At 41.4% G+C, this 18,006-nt stretch overlaps 1 protein-coding gene across 1 annotated transcript in view; it reads right to left on the bottom strand.

The window, feature by feature from the left end:
* The window catches only part of KCNIP1 (potassium voltage-gated channel interacting protein 1), a 1,655,018-nt gene that overhangs the window by 1,285,388 nt on the left and 351,624 nt on the right, over positions 1-18,006 (bottom strand). The window lies entirely within an intron of this gene.

Below are 18,006 nucleotides of genomic sequence, written 5' to 3'. Positions count from 1 at the left end.
AGGGAAGACGCCTTAAACCAGCAAAATCGGCAATATACAAAGCCTCTTGACGTAAATGTTTTACGATATACGACTCTACGCGCAACCTATAAAGTCCTTTGATGAAATAGCAGAGACGTAGAACACTATATAAGGTTACTCCATCTCCAGGATCAAGACTGGTACCGCAAATTGAAATATGCGATAAATATTGAACAAATTTTAATGTAGTCCTGAGGAAGGTGTTTCATCGATCAAAGCACCGAAACGCGTTGACAATACTGGCTATTTTTAACTGTTTTTCTACATGTTGATATATTGAAATATATTGAAATGTGCTTGTGATTTATTATGATATATGTAGGAAATGTTATGTACAAGACTTTGTCTATATTATGTTATTTGATAAAGGATATTGTTTTTTTAATAAATATGGCTTTTAATGAATATGATCTCTTTTGATATAATTTATGTTATGTTTAGTATATATGCAATGGAGGACAGAAAAGTTCTATAGGCTGGTGTCTTGCTTTATAAATTATACTCAAGCTTCTATTTAAGAACCACAGAAAGGAACCCCCTTTTTTTTGTGCCTGGGTAATGGTCTTCCTGCAGTTCAACGGGATCCATGTGAAGAGTCTTATTAGAAACTTTAGCATGGCAAAACTTTTTTGACACAATGCTTGGACTTGGTCCTGCATGGTTAGTGCATTGTCGATGAGATTGCCCAGGTTATTACAGCCTGTTTGTGTTCTGGGGCAGTTTCTAGTGACCGAGGCTACCAGGTAGGGTCCAGGACTAGGTGAGCTCCTCCAAAAAGCAAGATCTTGGACTTCTCATCGTTTAGTTTCAGACGGTGGTCTGCCATTCAAGGTGCGGTTTCTGAAAGACAGTTAATTAGGTTGTTCCTGGTATCCTCATACCTTTCTTCAAGGGCAATTAGTAGATGTACATCATCCACGTAGGAGCAGATATTTAAGCCCCATTTCCTGCCGATTTTGGCCAATGAAGAGACATAGGCATTGAAAAGTGTAGGGCCCAGAGAAGCTCCCTGCGTGACACCAACGTTAATAGTTTTTGGGTTAGAGGAGAAGGGGCCAATTTAAATTTTTAGTGTTCTGTTATGTAGAAAGGAGTTGAACCCCTGAAGGGCTTTTGAGTATCGTCCCTTTTCATGTAAGATGCTCAGTAGGAGGTCGTGTGATACAGTATTGAAAGCTGCCAACAAGTCCAAAAGGATCAGGACGGCAGCTTTGCCCTGGTCCACCAAGGCACTAATGTTGTCCAATACCACAGGTAAAGTGGCTTCTGTGCTGTTTGAAGTTCTAAAGCCAGTCTAGGATGGGGCCAGGAGTCCATTGGTTTCTAAAAAATTGAGTGATTGTTAATTGACCAGTCTCTCCAGTACCTTGGACAAATATGGAAGTTGAGAGATTGATTGGTAGTTTGCAGGGTTATGGACTTCCATGCCCGCTTTTTTTTAATAAAAGGAATACAATGATTTCCTTCCAGATATCCAGGAATACTGCAGATTCAAGGGATTTATTGAAAATTTGAGTAACAGACGGGCATAGGACCGATGTGAGCCGAGGAAAGATAAAGTGAGGGCATGGGTCAAGCAGAGATCCTGACTTGACCTCGGTCATCGCTTTTGCAACCTGCTCCTCACAGAAGGGGAACATGTTTCTTAACTGAGAGTGTGCTTAGTGGTGGGGATCCAGGGTTTCCCAGCTTGGTTCATCAGAGGTGGGTTGGTTTTTGAAAGAAGAGTAGATTTTAGAGATTTGGACAATAAAGACATTTCTGATTATCTTGCAGTTATCTATTGAAGGGGTAATAGTTTGGGACATGCTGGTTGGTTTGCATAGTTCCTTTACTATTTTGTATAACTCGAATTACTGCTGTCATTTATTCGTTTCACATAGTAGTTTTTCTTAGCACATTTGAGGGCGTTGTCATATAGATTGGATGGTAGGAGCTTGGATGAAACCTCTTATGGTGGATTTCCTTAAGTTTAAGGCTGGTGCTTCATAGTACCAGTATCCCTTTCCATAAGCAACGTTCAGAAATAATGAAATAGTCATCATTAAGAGAACACAATTATAGGCAAGCTTGATTGTAGTGATTTGTAGGACACCTGCCTCTGAAAGATGGATTAATCTGAGGAAAGATCATATACAAAAGTAATTAATTGGCAACAAGTTAGAGAAATAAAATTACCATCTCTCCACTGCATTATTCTCAAAGACGGCCCTTGTGCAAATCGGATGATGACTTTAGCATCATTGTGATGCTTGCTCGCAAGGAGAATATATATACAGTTTTGCTCAAGTGCACCTTGTGCGTGCTCTAGTCATTTCAAGATTTGTGTAAGTAATAATGCACTTTGTGCTTCAGTTCAGGTTAAAGGGTAAAACTCGTGTAGTGCTAGAAATTGACATGAAAACATGGTTACTGGTGTATGGTAGAGATCTGTGGTTGGTTTGGTAGTAGGTGTCTAAAGACTTCTTAATTTCTATAAACGAATTTTTATTATACTTAAATTCAAAATAATTCATCGCGAAATGGTCAGAATCATAAGCTTGTCCATATTTGAACAACAAAAATCGAATTCGACTATTAATAAAGTAAACCGTTTGATGAATGGGTAGTTTTATTCAGACATTAAACATTTTTCACTGTTTTTGAGTATTCGAACTGGATATATGTGTAGTACAGCGCAGCACACTTGCATGAAAAGAATTGGATATTTCTGCTATTTTGGCACTTGTTTTCACCCCAAGCAGAATCAAGAAATCTTCATCGGATTGAAAAAGTAGCCATATGTTTGCTAAAGTGTTGGCAGGCAAAGCATTTTTTCCTATTTCTGATGGGAACACTTTTGCATTGGCTGAAAAATTAAACGTTTGATTCCAGTGGAATTCGTTATTAATTATTTCACATTTTAAATTCAATAATTATCATCCAAGAGGATGAGCGAGCGCAAGAAAAATTAATATGCATGTAATCTATTTTGACAATGATCTGTTGTAAAAAGGGGTATTTGGATAGCTTCTAGCCATTAGCCTTTGGCACCGTTTACCTGTTCTCCTACTTACAACATGGCCCCCAATGTAAACAAATCGAGCTATCATCAACGCGCAAAGCTGTCAGAAGGGTCTTATGCTACACGTGAGTGAGCCTAGCTTCACGGGAAGGCCCAGCACAGCCACCACCATCGCTTCTATCATTATACTGAGCCTGTATTTCTGCACTGGGATATAGCATGCAGAAAATTCCACTCCTCAAAGCCACTGTTGCTGAATTACTACGTGCAGACAAGCGTACTATGTTGTACACTTGCCCTGCCCAATCGCCTTTTCTTCATACTCGGAATTACCTCTGCGCAATACATTATTTATGGTCATTTCCAGTTTTCAGATTCGAATCTAGCAACCGACCTCATCAAATATAAATACTTTGAGGCCAAGAATGCAGTAGTCATAGGGAAGTACAACGGAACGAGAATAACAAGGATGTGGATGCAATCTCAGACTGAGGAACTGAAAAAAATATAGATATTTTTAATCAATTTGAATATGATGACGTAATCATGTTTTTTTTTCATTTAGCACATACTTTTTTCTGGAATGTGCAATGGCATCACAAAAGTGTCACAGGAATAAATAACACCCACCCGTACCGATTGTGTGCACGACATCTCGTTCTAATCGTGTACAGTGATGATTGATCACTAATATTGCAGAGAGCACAACCCACATTTGCTGAGAGATAATGGTATGAAATTAGCTGTTTGTGAGTAATATCTTGTGCTCTGCTGGTGCCTGTTAGCCTGAGGAGCTGATGAGGTTGTTAGTGGTTTTTTTGTGGTGAAATGAGGGTGTCTGTATGATCTTAGAGGACAGGCAACAGTTTGCCTCCTATTTCTAAGATGGTCTGTGTGGGTCTGCTGAAGGTGTCCGTGGAGATTGATGGGATGGCAGTAATTTGATTAGGTTCTGCGGCTGTCAGTTGTGTGAGGCACCAGCTGTGGAGGGTTTTATTGTTTTCTCTGTCAGATGGGCTAGCAGTGAGAGAGAGTCATCTTGTGTAGGCTACTGAAGTGGGTGGCTGCAGCACTGGTAGAAGCTGTTCACCTGCAGTGTAGTGAGAAGGCAGAAGAGAGGCTGTGTGCAAAGGCACATTTGGCACCTAGGCACTAGTCTGCTTAGGTAGGGCAAGGTGGTAATGGGCACCTAGGCACTAGTCTGCTTAGGTAGGGCTGTTGGTGTTGCTAATCAAGATAGTTTCAGAAGCAACAGGATGGACAGATCAGACAAAAACGGAAGACCAGTTTCTTCTCCTCCATTCATAGGATGCACCTTAGTTTGCCCTCCTTGGGGACAGCAAACATTTTAGGTGGCTCCTAGATGAGGGCAAGACGGCTGCACAGATTTTTCTTAATCTCAGCGCTACCTTCGATACTGTGTTCCATGATATACTCCTTCTGAGGCTGGAACAACTGGGGCTTAACGGAACAGCACTTGCCTGGCTAGCCTCTTTTTTAAAAGGTCGAACTTCCAGGTTTCCTCAGGCACCACCTCTTCTAAGTGTCATAAATTGCCTTCTAGGGTCTAACGCTTTTTGCCTAAGCGGATAATACTCAAATCCTCTTTACTTTATCAGCCAATCAGGACCACAACTCAATGTCATTGAATTCCGGTCTGGCACGTGTAGCATCTTGCATGACTCCCAACTGGCTGAAATTGAACAGAGAAAAAACAGAGGTGCTGGTGCTTGGAAGGAAGCTGTCCCAGTGGGGACCTCAGCACTGGCTGGTGCTTTCGGTGATATTCCTATCCCTGAAGTCAAAGTTAAGAATCTTGGCTTTTTATTGGACTCCAGCGGCCTGCTTTGCTACCTTAAAAGGGCTTGAGAAATTAATCTGGATTTTTCCTTTATCTGCTCAAAGAACAGTCTTCCAGGCATTTATTCTGTCCCTCCTAGATTATGGCAACATTCTGTACTTGGGGGTCGACAAAGTCTCCATAAGACGTATGCAGGTGGTGCAGATGGGTTGATTCATGCTTAAATGAAGCTCAGCCACTGGTAATTACTCTGGGCCACGTCAGTTTATCGTTTCTAAAATAACTTTACTATGTGCACAGGGGCTTATCTTGGTCTGTAAGATTATGGGGTGTCAACTTCAGATTTTTGTAACAATCACACTGGCATATCTTGTTAAGGTACATTATACAATCAGCAAGAAATTAGGAGGCTTTTCAGGCCAGGGGAAAAGACGGTGGTTTGTTACAGTTACTAAGTGGAAGAAAAGACAATATTTTTCAAATAACTAACATTTTTGAAGACCTTCAAAACAGGTGTGTGTGCATGTGTTCGCATGTGCGTATGTGCCTGTGTCAAATTTCTCCTGGTATTTTTACATATGTACGCTCACAAAGACAAAAACAGACACTTCACCATACCCGACTGAGAGCACCTGTACACAACTATTTACTGGATAATACATTTATTTGGGGAGTGTACCAACCCAAGCGCTTAGCCTGAAACTGTACCCCTGTATGTTCATGAGGTTAACCAATGACTGTTACATGACCCTATTAAGCAGCGACGGCTCGTGGAGGGACTTACGGTGGGGCAGGAGGGTGGGGAGGGGGAGGGGCCGCGCGGAGGTTGCTAAAAACCGGCATATGGATAATTGCAGGTAAGTAAACAATTTAATTAATAAAACGAATTTCGTAGTGCGCCTTGCATCGCAAAATGCAATGCAGTGCGAGCTACGAAATTCGTTTTATTAATTAAATTGTTTACTTCCCTGCAATTATCCATATGCCGGTTTTTAGCAACCTCCGCCCTGCCCCTCCCCCTCCCCGCCCTCCTGCCCCACCGTAACTCCCTCCACGAGCCGTCGCTGCTATTAAGCTTCTGACGGCCATCTGAGTACTCTACCAACAACGCTGTACAAGGTGGCCTTGATGTATAAGATAAGAAGCTGAAAGTCACAGTTAAAACCTGTTCATGGCTTTCACTTCAGTCATGGCCAATCCAGTTGCAGATATGTTTCCCTATACCGGACATTCTCTGTATTATATGATGGAAGAATATTAAAAAACAGCACTTGGAAGAATGGAACATTCCTGTTGTTATTACAATAGCCCATAAACATATTGCTGGCTACTGTAGCGAAATTGCCATTAAGTGATGAACACATTTGATGCAGTGGGTTTGAAATGCAGATGTTAAAATCATATTAAGTGAAGGGGAAGGTACAGCAGATCTATATCCATCTTGCACAGCTGTATTTTCTATTTTCAAAAGCAGCTCTTATGACCATATTTGTTTTCTGTCATCTTTTGTTACAATGAGTTATGGCCTCATCACAGACCATCCAATATTAGCTGAAGGTGTGTAGTGATCTGTAGTATGAACACATCATAGACATCCATATATATGAATGCCATGAATTTAAGAGCGGTCTGTCGATTAAGGTGGACTTCTACATTGTGCCTTCTGTTCCAGGAATATTCTTTATGTTAAAGCAGCATACACAAATTGTTTTTAAAGGTTAGAAGACTGTGACACTGCCCACTCATGTATTGTCCATGTACCTCCGTATATGTCTTAGTCATGTTTGTTAATTATTCAGGATTTTAAAATGGGGTGTATAAGCATTAGGGGTTGGTGGAACTTGTGAAATTTCACTCTGCAGAATTCCTCTGTTGCATAACAACTTCAAGAGATTGTGCAGAGTTTTGCCAACGGGGGAACCAATCCATGTTGAGCATAATGTATGTCAATGAATGAAAATCAAGGAGTAGCAGCTGAATTTGAGAAGAATGAGAAGAAAGAGGTAATGTATTTGTTTAATTTAAATGCATTCATACGGCGACTCCTAAAGCATGTGTCTGTTTACCTTTATAGATTGTTAAAGATTGATATATTGTAAAATACTGAAAATATAAAAATACCATTTGCAGATGCAGCCTGATATATACAAATGTAATTCATTCTCAGTTCACTACCTTGTTTTCTGTTTGCCCTCCACAGTTTTCTGTATGCCATATGACCATGTGAATCTGGCTCCTGGGAAATGTGCTGATGGGCATTCAGCAAAGTAGTTCTAATTATTTAACACAACATATTTTGTCCTTGTAACTCGTGGCATTCAATGAAATAATGAATAGATAACTTTACTAATTATTTAGAAACATAAAGTGGAAATATTGTGATTTCCCCAGACTCTATTATTCTCTCATAGCACATCATTTCACACAACACGAATCACATGCAGTCTTCCTCAGCGAAAACTTCCCCCAATGGTGCAAATCCACCCCAATGTGTATATCAGCTATTGCTAGTTGAGATCAATAAAAATAATGCTTTCTCAAATTCACCCAGTCAACTCTACTGGACTAAGCTAACATTCACTTGCAAAAATCCAGATCACCACATTGAGCAACCTTTCATAAACACCTTTGGTACGAATTACAGGTTTGCTCCAAAGAACAGTTTCAAAGTAAAACATTTTCGACCACCAAATACCATAGCTTGCTCAACAAGCCCATTCCAGATGCACCCAAAACCTTTAGCTTTGCAGATGCACCTTATGGAGACCAAACCAATGTTAAAATTGGTTGTCATCAAATACCCACTGGCCAGAACACATACTACTGAAATACATGTTCTAACTTCAAACAATAACATACTTTGTTTTTATAGAAACATTTTCAATAAAAGATCAGTCAAGCTTCAATGACATCATCCCTGTTTGGGTTTACATCTTTTTTTAAAGCTAAAGGCCTGAAGTTTCTCATCTACTCAGCAATGCTTACCTGTATGGGCACATCCACCCTAATTTCCATATTTGAAAGTATGGATGTAAGATGCACAATTAACTCCAACTCTTCCTTCAAATTTGAGAAAATATACGGACCATCTAGGTAAACATTCAAATTTATGGGCAACATCTTTTACCGAGTGTTACACCAGAAAGGTTTTTTAGGAAATGTTTACAGCTTCAGCATATTGGAAGACATACCTGGCAATAGACCTACAACAGAACTAATAGAAAAGATGAATAATGTGGGATTCACTCAAATTGTAAATTGTTCCACAGAGATAATGGAATACACAAGTTTGCATGTTCAACTACAGCATCGAATATGCCAATAATGCCTATATTCAGATCCACCTGCAGATCTGCTCTGATCACTCCATTTATCTTCATTTTCAACACCCTTATTATCTTCCACACCATCCAAGAAAGAGCTAAGCAAAAATGTATTCAATATTATTTTCCCAAAGTACTAAAGAAGGAAGAATTTGATTTTCAGAAAGCAGCGGGACCAATATCAACAAACAGCCCAGTATTTCTAAACAAGACAATCAACCACATCACAACTGCATTGAACAAGCTTTGACCGGAACAAATAGTAAAATCAAACCGTGCCTCAAGAAAACCAACAATTACATCAACCACGAACTCTCAATTCCTGAAAGGCACTGCCAAGACCTTGAGCACTAAATGAGTAAACCTCAGTCCAAACTTGACAAAACATCCTAAATGATGAACACAAAAAGTTACCTGAAAGGGATTTGGAAAATAAAATAAACCTAGGCGTTTTGCACACACACACTGACCAAACACAGGGTCATTACACCAATGAATTCTCCTGTATCATCTTGTGCAGAACGTTAGTAAAAGAGTTTTCCAAATAAATAATAAATCCTTAAATAAAAGAATGCAAATATTACACCATTTGGTAAGCAGTAAAATATGAAAAAAAGCGCAAAACAATGGGTAGGAAATTAACGAAAGGGTCCTGATTATGAGTTAGGATTAAATATGAGCACATATTCTGAGTGATTGAATTACTATTTTCAACAGGTGTCTCTGCGCATATTCCATTCTATTATGAGTTAAACCGCATTGCGTGACAGAACCCTGAGCAGTACGCAGTACAGGTCGTTTTATACCAGGATTTATTCCATGGTGTTTAACACACGCATTTACCACCTTCTCTGGGGTAAATGAGTTTGGTGGGAGGGAGGCAGGGAACAGAGGAGGGGAAAGAAGAGGAGTATGTTTCTGAGCAGGAGGCCTTTACGTGCTCCCCTTGTACCTTTTTAAAGAGGGTTAGGCTGCGGCAGGCTCTGGGTAGCAGATCTGGGCTGCACTGCAGTCCTAATACGAACTGATCATGCAGACTGCTTCTCAGCCTGTATAATCGAGATCTGAGTTCCAACGCCCTGTATGTCTGGGTAACACCGGTAATATATTTATGCGGAGTGCAATTCCATCGGGAAATTCTGCTCCGGACAACACGCAATAGGGCCTACATTTGTTGCGTCATGTGTGGTGAACTATGTGATGAGTCCTGAATACTAATATCGCTTGTTAAAGTTAACAGTGCATGTAAGTATTGCAGCTTACATTTCGCTGACCTCTGTGACTGTGCCAATTTAATGGTTCCTTTTTGTAATTCCATGTATGGCCACATATATTATAGCTCCATTTGTGTATACGTATATAATTTTGCACGTTTTCTCCTTGAAACACAACCTGTTTCTTGCCACCGGAATATTTCATAAGAAATTCATGTGGTGTTACTTCGTACTCAAAAGGAGATGTGTGCTGAATGTCAATTAACTAGGAAAAATGCAGTCAGTAATAGAGTTGAAGAAGCCATGAAAAATGTATGAAATGAATTTTGAAGCAAAGAAAAACACAAACCTCTCTGACACACGTTTTCCGTAAAACAAAGCATGGCAAATGTGCTAAGTTGACATTAAAAAAAAAGTATAATAGTCTATATTTGGACACTTCACAATGCTACCTTTTTGGGTTTGTTTGTGAAGATACACATTGGATATTGTTGATTCTTTCACTAGACCTAAACGCATAATGCTATCATCTGAACAAAACATATTTATATTAACTACAGTTCAAGTTGTGAAGACATGGCGGCAGCAGTTATATGTCACGCTACTGAGTGACTAATTATTCTTACACCATACATTGTGTTCAGGTTAAAAAATATCACTCTATCAAGACTGTAAGTATATTTACATAGGTCTAGAATTAATATTCTTAATTCCACATCTACCTAAATTGAAGAGATGTATGCATGTATGTATGTATATATATATATATATATATATTCACTGAAAAAACCATAGGTTTCAGCCACGTTATAGTTAGGAATTAGCATTTAAAAAACCTTAGAAATTCACTAAAAAAATCATAGGTTTCACACATGTTATAGTTAGCTGGACATTTCACTCATACAAAACCATTGAAATTCCCCCGTTATAGTTAGTTCAGCTAACTATAACTCGTGCGCCCGCAATGCACTGCTGATGACGTCACATATTACAACAATCATGACATGGTCAGTGACATCACTCATGGCATCACTGATGACATCTCAAATGACATCACTGATCACATCATCCAGTGAATGTGTGTCTTTCTGAAAAATAAATATTTTTTATATATGTATATCTAAAGGCCGATGGAAGAATAAATGGGTAAATATGTGTCTAAATGGATGCTTTTTTTTGTAAAATTGATTGTATAACTGACTTACTAAGTATATCTTAGTGAATAGATGTATTAGCGAGTAATGTTTAAATATTTAAATATCTGTATCAGTGTCTCACTTTGTATATAAGCGGCTGCATGGGTTGGTGAGTAGCTACATGAGTGTGTATATGGGTTATTAGTTGTTCTTTTGAGTATCAGAATGAGTGTCTGTATGGTTCGGTGGGGGTATTACTTAGCGCACAGATGCATGAATGAGTGACTCACTGTTTGTATGTGTTTTGAAGACAGCATGTGTGCAGGACTGTGTGGGTGGATGAGTGTGTGTGTGAGTGTGCTAGTGAGTGAATGACTGTCTCAATAGTATCTTTATGAGTAACTGCATATGTTTTAAACTAGTATATGGGAGTATTGATGTATATAAATGAGTATATGTGATAGTGAGAGATTGGAAGAGTTCCTGTATAAATATTTATGTGTTTCTATAAGTGATTGTTTACGAGAGTAAGTATGTGTACTTTTCTGTAGAAGTAAGTGTAGTAGTGTGTGTATAGCTGTCTATGCAAGTAAATGGATGTTTGATAGTTTATTTGCATGTGTGAGTATGTGTGTGAGTAACTCTATGGATGAGTATCAGTGTGTAACAGGATGTATAGGTGTATGAGTACATATGATGAGAGTACGTGTATGAGTGACTATATAGAACTGTTGCTGAATGAGTGAATGTGTATGTAGATGTTGGAATTACTGAATAAGTTGCTGTACTGGTATTGGTATCTCCATTTTTTTGAAAATGTTAGTTTCTATTTTTGAATGTGTGTATCAAAGGTTATATTAGGGTGAGAGGAGGTCTGACACTCTTTCACAAGGATGATGTCATCAGTGATGTCATTTGAGATGTCATCAGTGATGTCATGAGTGATGTCACTGACCATGTCATGAGTGATATAATATGTGATGTCATCAGCAGTGCATTGCGGGCGGGCAAGTTATAGTTAGCTGAACTAACTATAGCGGGCGAATTTCAATGGTTTTGTATGAGTGAAATGTCCAGCTAACAATAACGTGTGAAACCTATGTTTTTTTCAGTGAATTTCTAAGGTTGTTTAAATGCTAGTTCCTAACTATAACATGGCTGAAACCTATGGTTTTTTTCAGTGAATTTCTAAGGTTTTATAAATGATAATTGTTATATTTCACTGATTTACTACATTGTTTTAAAGTATTTATTTTTAGATATTTTATTTTTTAAAGTACATTACATATTTTTAATATAAATTGGAAAAAAAATATTTTAAAAAATATTGACATTGTAATATTTTTATTTTTATTTTATATATTTTTTCATTTATATATATTTTATATAGCAGGCAATGATATCCTATTGAAGGAAATTCAAGTTACTGTAAGTATGGTTAGAATTACTTTTCAGGATCAGTAGTGGGCTGAAAGATGCAGCACTGAGGTCTCTCCTGATAACAGGTGAGTAAATCGGAATGCGTAGTTCGGCTGATTTTAGATAAATGTTTTAAAGTTCAAAAACTCCACACAGAAGAATTTCCAAGTGAAACCAGTCAATGTTAGCCTATGGAAGGAAATTCAAGTTACTGTAAGTATGGTTAGAATTACTTTTCAGGATCAGTAGTGGGCTGAAAGATGCACCACTGAGGTCTCTCCTGATAACAGGTGAGTAAATCAGAATTTGTAGTACGGCTGATTTTAGAGGAATTTTTTTAAAGTTCCAAAACTCCACACAGAAGAATTTCCAAGTGAAACCAGTCAATGTTAGCCTATGGAAGGAAAATCAAGTTACTGTAAGTATGGTTAGAATTACTTTTCAGGATCAGTAGTGGGCTGAAAGATGCAGCACTGAGGTCTCTCCTGATAACAGGTGAGTATATCGGAATGCGTAGTTCAGCTGATTTAAGATGAATTTTGTAAAGTTCCAAAACTCCACACAGAAGAATTTCCAAGTGACACCAGTCAATGTTAGCCTATGGAAGGAAATTCAAGTTACTGTGAGTATGATTAGAATTACTTTTCAGGATCAGTAGTGGGCTGAAAGATGCACCACTGAGTTCTCTCCTGATAACAGGTGAGCAAATCAGAATTCGTAGTTCGGCTGATTTTAGAGGAATTTTTTTAAAGTTCCAAAACTCCACACTTAGAAGAATTTCCAAGTGAAACCAGTCAATGTTAGCCTATGGAAGGAAATTCAGGTCACTGTAAGTATGGTTTGAATTACTTTTCAGGATCAGTAGTGGGCTGAAAGATACAGCACTGGGGTCTCTCCTGATAACTGGTGAGTAAATCGGAATTCGTAGTTCGGCTGATTTTAGAGGAATATTTGTACAGTTAAAAAATAGACACTTAGAAACTTTTCTGGTGAAAACCACACAATAGATTCTTATGGAAGAAAATACAAGTTACTAGTAAGTATGCTTAGATTTACTTTTCAGGGTCCGTACTGATCTCAAAGATGCAGCACTGACGTCTCTCGTGATAACAGGTGAGTAAATCGGAATTCGTATTTTGGCTGATTTTAGAGGAATATTTTGCTCAATAGTGAAGGAAGGGGCGTGCCTGAGGTGACGTGTGCAAACACGCCCTGTGGCGCGTTTTAAGTTGGAGAATTAATTCCTCTTCAATCCTGAGGTCCCCTGTGGGCCAACTAGCCCAGCGTGTACCTCCAGTATGCGCCAGGGAGCTGCGTTGCAGAGAGGTGTTCAGAGGCCATTCCACCTTTTTACAACACTCTGCAACGCAGCTCCGTGGCACTTACTGGAGGTACCTATTGGGCTAGTTGGCCCCTAGGGGACCTCTGGATTGAAGAGGAATTAATTCCCCAACTTAAACCTCAAGCCCCGCCCCGCCCCTTCCCTTCACCACTGTGCAAACGTGCCCCGTAGCACGTTCTAAGTTGGGGGATTAAGTCCCCTTGCATACTGGGGGTCCCTGGGGGCCAATTAGCACACCAGGAACCTCAAGTATGTGCCAGGGGGCTGCATTGCAGATTGGTGTAAAAAGGGCGTGGCCTCATTACACCTCTCTGCAACGCAGCCCCCTGGCGCGTTTCCAGAGTGGGAACTAAATCCCCTTGAATACTGGGGGTCCCTGGGGGCCAACTAGCCCACCAGGAACCTCCAGTATGCGCCAGCGGGCTGGCTAGTAGATAGGTGTAAAAAGGGAGGTGGCCTCATTACACCTCTGTGCAACGCAGCCCCCTGGCGCGTTTCCAGAGGGGGAACAAAATCCCCTTGCATACAGGGGTCCCTGGGGACCAACTAGCCCACCAGTAACATCCAGTATGCGCCAGGGGGCGGCTTTGCAGAAAGGTGTAAAAAGGGGCGTGGCCTCATTACACCTCTCTGCAACGCAGCCCCCTGGCGCGTTTCCAGAGTGGGAACTAAATCCCCTTGAATACTGGGGGTCCCTGGGGGCCAACTAGCCCACCAGGAACCTCCAGTATGCGCCAGGGGGCTGTGTGGCAGAGAGGTGTAAAAAGGGGTGTGGCCTCATTACACCTCTCTGCAACGCAGCCCCCTGATGCGTTAATTAATTAATTAATTAATTGCAAGTTTATATAGCGCTAGGATCGACTCCCGGAGGAGTATCTCCGCGCTTCGACCGCTGCGAAACCCTTCCTGGCTTCCCTGAGAGATGGTCCCTTAATGGGTATCTCCAGGGTGAGACCAGGCATCCCCGGCGGTCTGGTGGGGCCGTTAGTGCAGATGAGGCAAGCTTATGCCCAGAGTTGCCGAGTGTGATCGCTGATCAGAGTGGGCACCGAGGCGAGAGAATTATCGAGTCCGCTGACCCTGGTCCAGAAACCTGCCGCGTCGGGAATCGAACCCTGGTCCCGGGCCGTCCTCTGCTCTCGGGTCTGCCGCCTCTAACCAGTGAGCCACACTACTGCACACTACTGCGTTTCCAGAGGGGGAACTAAATCCCCTTGAATACTAGGGGTCCCTGGGGGCCAACTAGCCCACCAGGAACCTCCAGTGTGCACCAGAGGGCTGCATTGCAGAGAGGTGTAAAAAGGGGCGTGGCCTCATTACACCTCTCTGCAACACAGCCCCCTGGCACAATTCCAGAGGGGGAACCTAATCCCCTTGAATACTGGGGTCCCTGGGGGCCAACTAGCCCATCAGGAACCTCCAGTATGTGCCAGAGGGCTGCGTTTCAAAATCAGGCGCGGAAGCCTACCATTTTCAAATCTAATCCTCTTTGATGAGGTAGCCCATATGAGTTAAGTGAGATTTAATGAGTTGCTGATACATAAATAGTGTATTCATTAGGTGTGTGTGTTACTTGACCATTCCACTTGGAAGATGAACCCTATCTGCTGGAAATCCCATTCGGTCTGCTTGTATCCCACCACACCATTCACTTCTCTACATATTCCCCTTCTCCAAATTTTGTACAGTGCTCTATTGCTTTGTAGCTACACTCGCTATATAAATCCACGTATACGCTAGTTTTGCCGGTCTGATCAAGGCCCTATTTAGACCCCGAATACTACTGTGTTTCAGAATGTATCGAGCCTCTTTATGAATAGGGCTTAAAATGCCTTGTAGTGTGTTACATCACAATAGCCTTTGCCTTGGAAAGTCTTGTAAATATAGCAATATAGAGATCAGTTTTCCACTCTTCTCCTAGTACGCACAGTATGCATTTTCTGTGCTTTGCTACTAATATCATTCCCTCATAACATACGATGTATCCTTAAAATTTAAGAAGGGACCTGTTGAAAAAATAAAACATAATAACTATTTCTTATCTTGGCCAGCTTACGATAGTTTCAGTTTAACACACATTTTAATTAGATGTTCACTCATTGTATTATAGTCAGTGGTTTGCCATCCAGTCACACTTAGAGCGAAAATTATGACATAATTATAGAAAATGAATGGACCTCCAGTAATGGGTTTGCATTGTTATGGCCAGTAGCCCTGTCACCTAAGGCTCTGCTTTCATACACTGCTGAGCTTAATTAGGGTTGTGCCACAACAGTATGTAAATGAGAGTTTTTATTGCATACTACGTGCAATTTACTCAAATAGGGTCCAGAAAGTGCAGCGAGTGAAGAATATTCAAATGCTTAACAGGGAATGGAGAGAGAATCAAAAGAAATGTCTTTGCTACTGGCTGTCAAATTTAGACAAGTCTGGTATTCAGTGAAACAAGCTGGCATCTATCTTTGCTTGGATGACTGCTGTAGGCTTTAGCTTTCCCTGGGGTTTTCGGTTGAAGTTTTCTTTATGATTACATTTCGGGCTACGCTGGTTGATTTTTACGTTGTACAATTAATTACTCTTGATTTTCCACAGTGATATAACCAACAAAAGTACCTGAACACCATCGGAACATTGATCTCAAGCATAGATAACGCAGGACAGTAATTATTTTCGAAAATAAAGCCTATGTGTTTCTAATGTGTTTCCACTTCGAAAATAAAGCTAATGTGTTTCCATCTGTTCTCTCATTTTCTTACAGCTGTGCATTAGGAAGGCTAAAGGTTCCATGAGAAGGTCCCCTCTGCACCTCCATTAGATCAGACTGGTCCTTGGTGACCTTCCCCTTAATTCCACAGTGCCTCATTCTCGTGCTTAGAGGGAAGTGAATCATATAACAGAAAGATGCCAAGATAATACATTCTAATATACTGCAAATCTCTCTATAATACCAAAGTAACTATTCCACCATCAGAGCCCAACTATTCAGGGTATTACAAATGTGAGGGGCGTATAAATGCATATACACTACGTCCCTATAAGTGTAATTAAAATAATAATATGTGGAATGTTTTCAAACGGGAAGTTACGTTGGGCAATTCAACTCACCTGGGTAGCCATAACCCTTCTGGAGGTGACAGGCAGAGAACTGTCCATCAGTGGCGTCCACTACTCTTCTGTCCACTCCTCCCTCTCTGTGTCCACCTGTCACTGGCTGGTTTCCAGGCCCGGACTGGCCGTTGAGGGCACCGGGGAATTCCCCGGTGGGCCGCATGGTTGGGGGCCGGTTTTGGGCCCCTGGGGCCGTTTTTGTTACAGGGCCGTTATGCTGCAAAAACGGCCCTGTAACAAAAACGGCCGAAAACCGGCCCTGTCACAGAGCGCGGTCGCACCTCTCCCCCCTCCCCTCTCCTCCCGTAGGGGGGGAGGGGGCCGGCCGAGCACTTTGCCAGGGCCGGTTCTGGTTCCCAGTCCGGCCCTGCTGGTTTCCTCACAGTAAACACCACCAATTTGTGTTTAATGTATGCCATCCATCACCTACCACCTTCACTTAGTTAGCTCGGGATTCTTCCTTCTATACCACAACTCCTCTCCATGTCCAATCCATCTTCATCCACACCTGTTCATCTTTCTCCTCCATTTGACCTATTTCTCCTCTGGTCCTCACCCCTCCTGCTACAAGTCTGTTTTCAATGTTTCTTCCTCTCTCTATCTCCGCTCTTCCCCCCCCCCCCTTTTGTTGACTTGCCCTTTTTCTCTTTTCAGGTTTCTTCTAGTGTTCGGGACTGGCATTGTGTGATCACTCCTTCCTGCCCCAGGTAAGTTCCAGGTCAGTATTCACACTTCCTCCACATACAACAATACCTCTTTCCACAAATAGGGTCCCAAATCAGGACTCTAAATAAAAAAAATTGAAATGTGTACATCTCGGTTATGGTTATGTGCAGATGGTGCCAAGTTCACACATCTGAATGCTCTATATACATCTTGCTTTATAGTTATATGCTGTTTTGTAACGCGCAACATTACTACCGGAGTATCCTGGCGCGGTATACCGCTGGGGAACCCGTCCTGGCTTTCCCTGTGGGATAGTCCCTTCTGGGAGTCCCCAAGGTGGAGCCAGACATCCCTGGCGTTGATGGGCCGTTGTGGAGATGAGGCAAGCTAATGCCCAGAGTTGCCGAGTGGGACCCCTGGTTAGAGTAGGCACCGAGGCGAGAATTATCGAGTCCGTTGACCCTGGTCCACGACCCTGCCGCGTCGGGAATTGAACCCTGGTCCCGGGCCGACTCCTGCTTCCGGGTCAGCCGCCTCTAACCAGTGAGCCACACCACTCCACATAGTACCAGAAACAGGATGAAAACTATCTGCTTAATACTGTACTCTTCCCTAATTGCTCCACAGAATGTTTCCTTGCCTTTTATTAGGTCGAGCCTAGGCAGCACTTGCGCCGTCAGGATGATCCGTTGTATGTACTTTGTGGGCTTTGACTCCTCCCATCGCTTGTGATATGTTTAATTGGTTGTCTTGTAAAAGTTAGTGCTCGCTAGTGGGTAATTTGGATTCCTAGTCCCTCCTTTTTCCAAGTTGTTTACTCGCCTGGAGAATCGCCCCAGGATGTCTCCATTTCCGCTTTTTCTATATTACTTTCTGTTCAGGGACTTTAAAAAAAAAATCTGAACAGCTCTTTACACATGTCATTGTGCTTGAGTGGCTGCTTGCATTCTTTGCATGCCTTTATCTTATTCC

This window comes from Lissotriton vulgaris, chromosome 7 (genome assembly GCF_964263255.1).
Source record: "Lissotriton vulgaris chromosome 7, aLisVul1.2, whole genome shotgun sequence".
In the NCBI taxonomy this organism is placed as follows: Eukaryota; Metazoa; Chordata; class Amphibia; order Caudata; family Salamandridae; genus Lissotriton; species Lissotriton vulgaris.
This window is presented reverse-complemented; position numbering and strand designations above follow the sequence as displayed.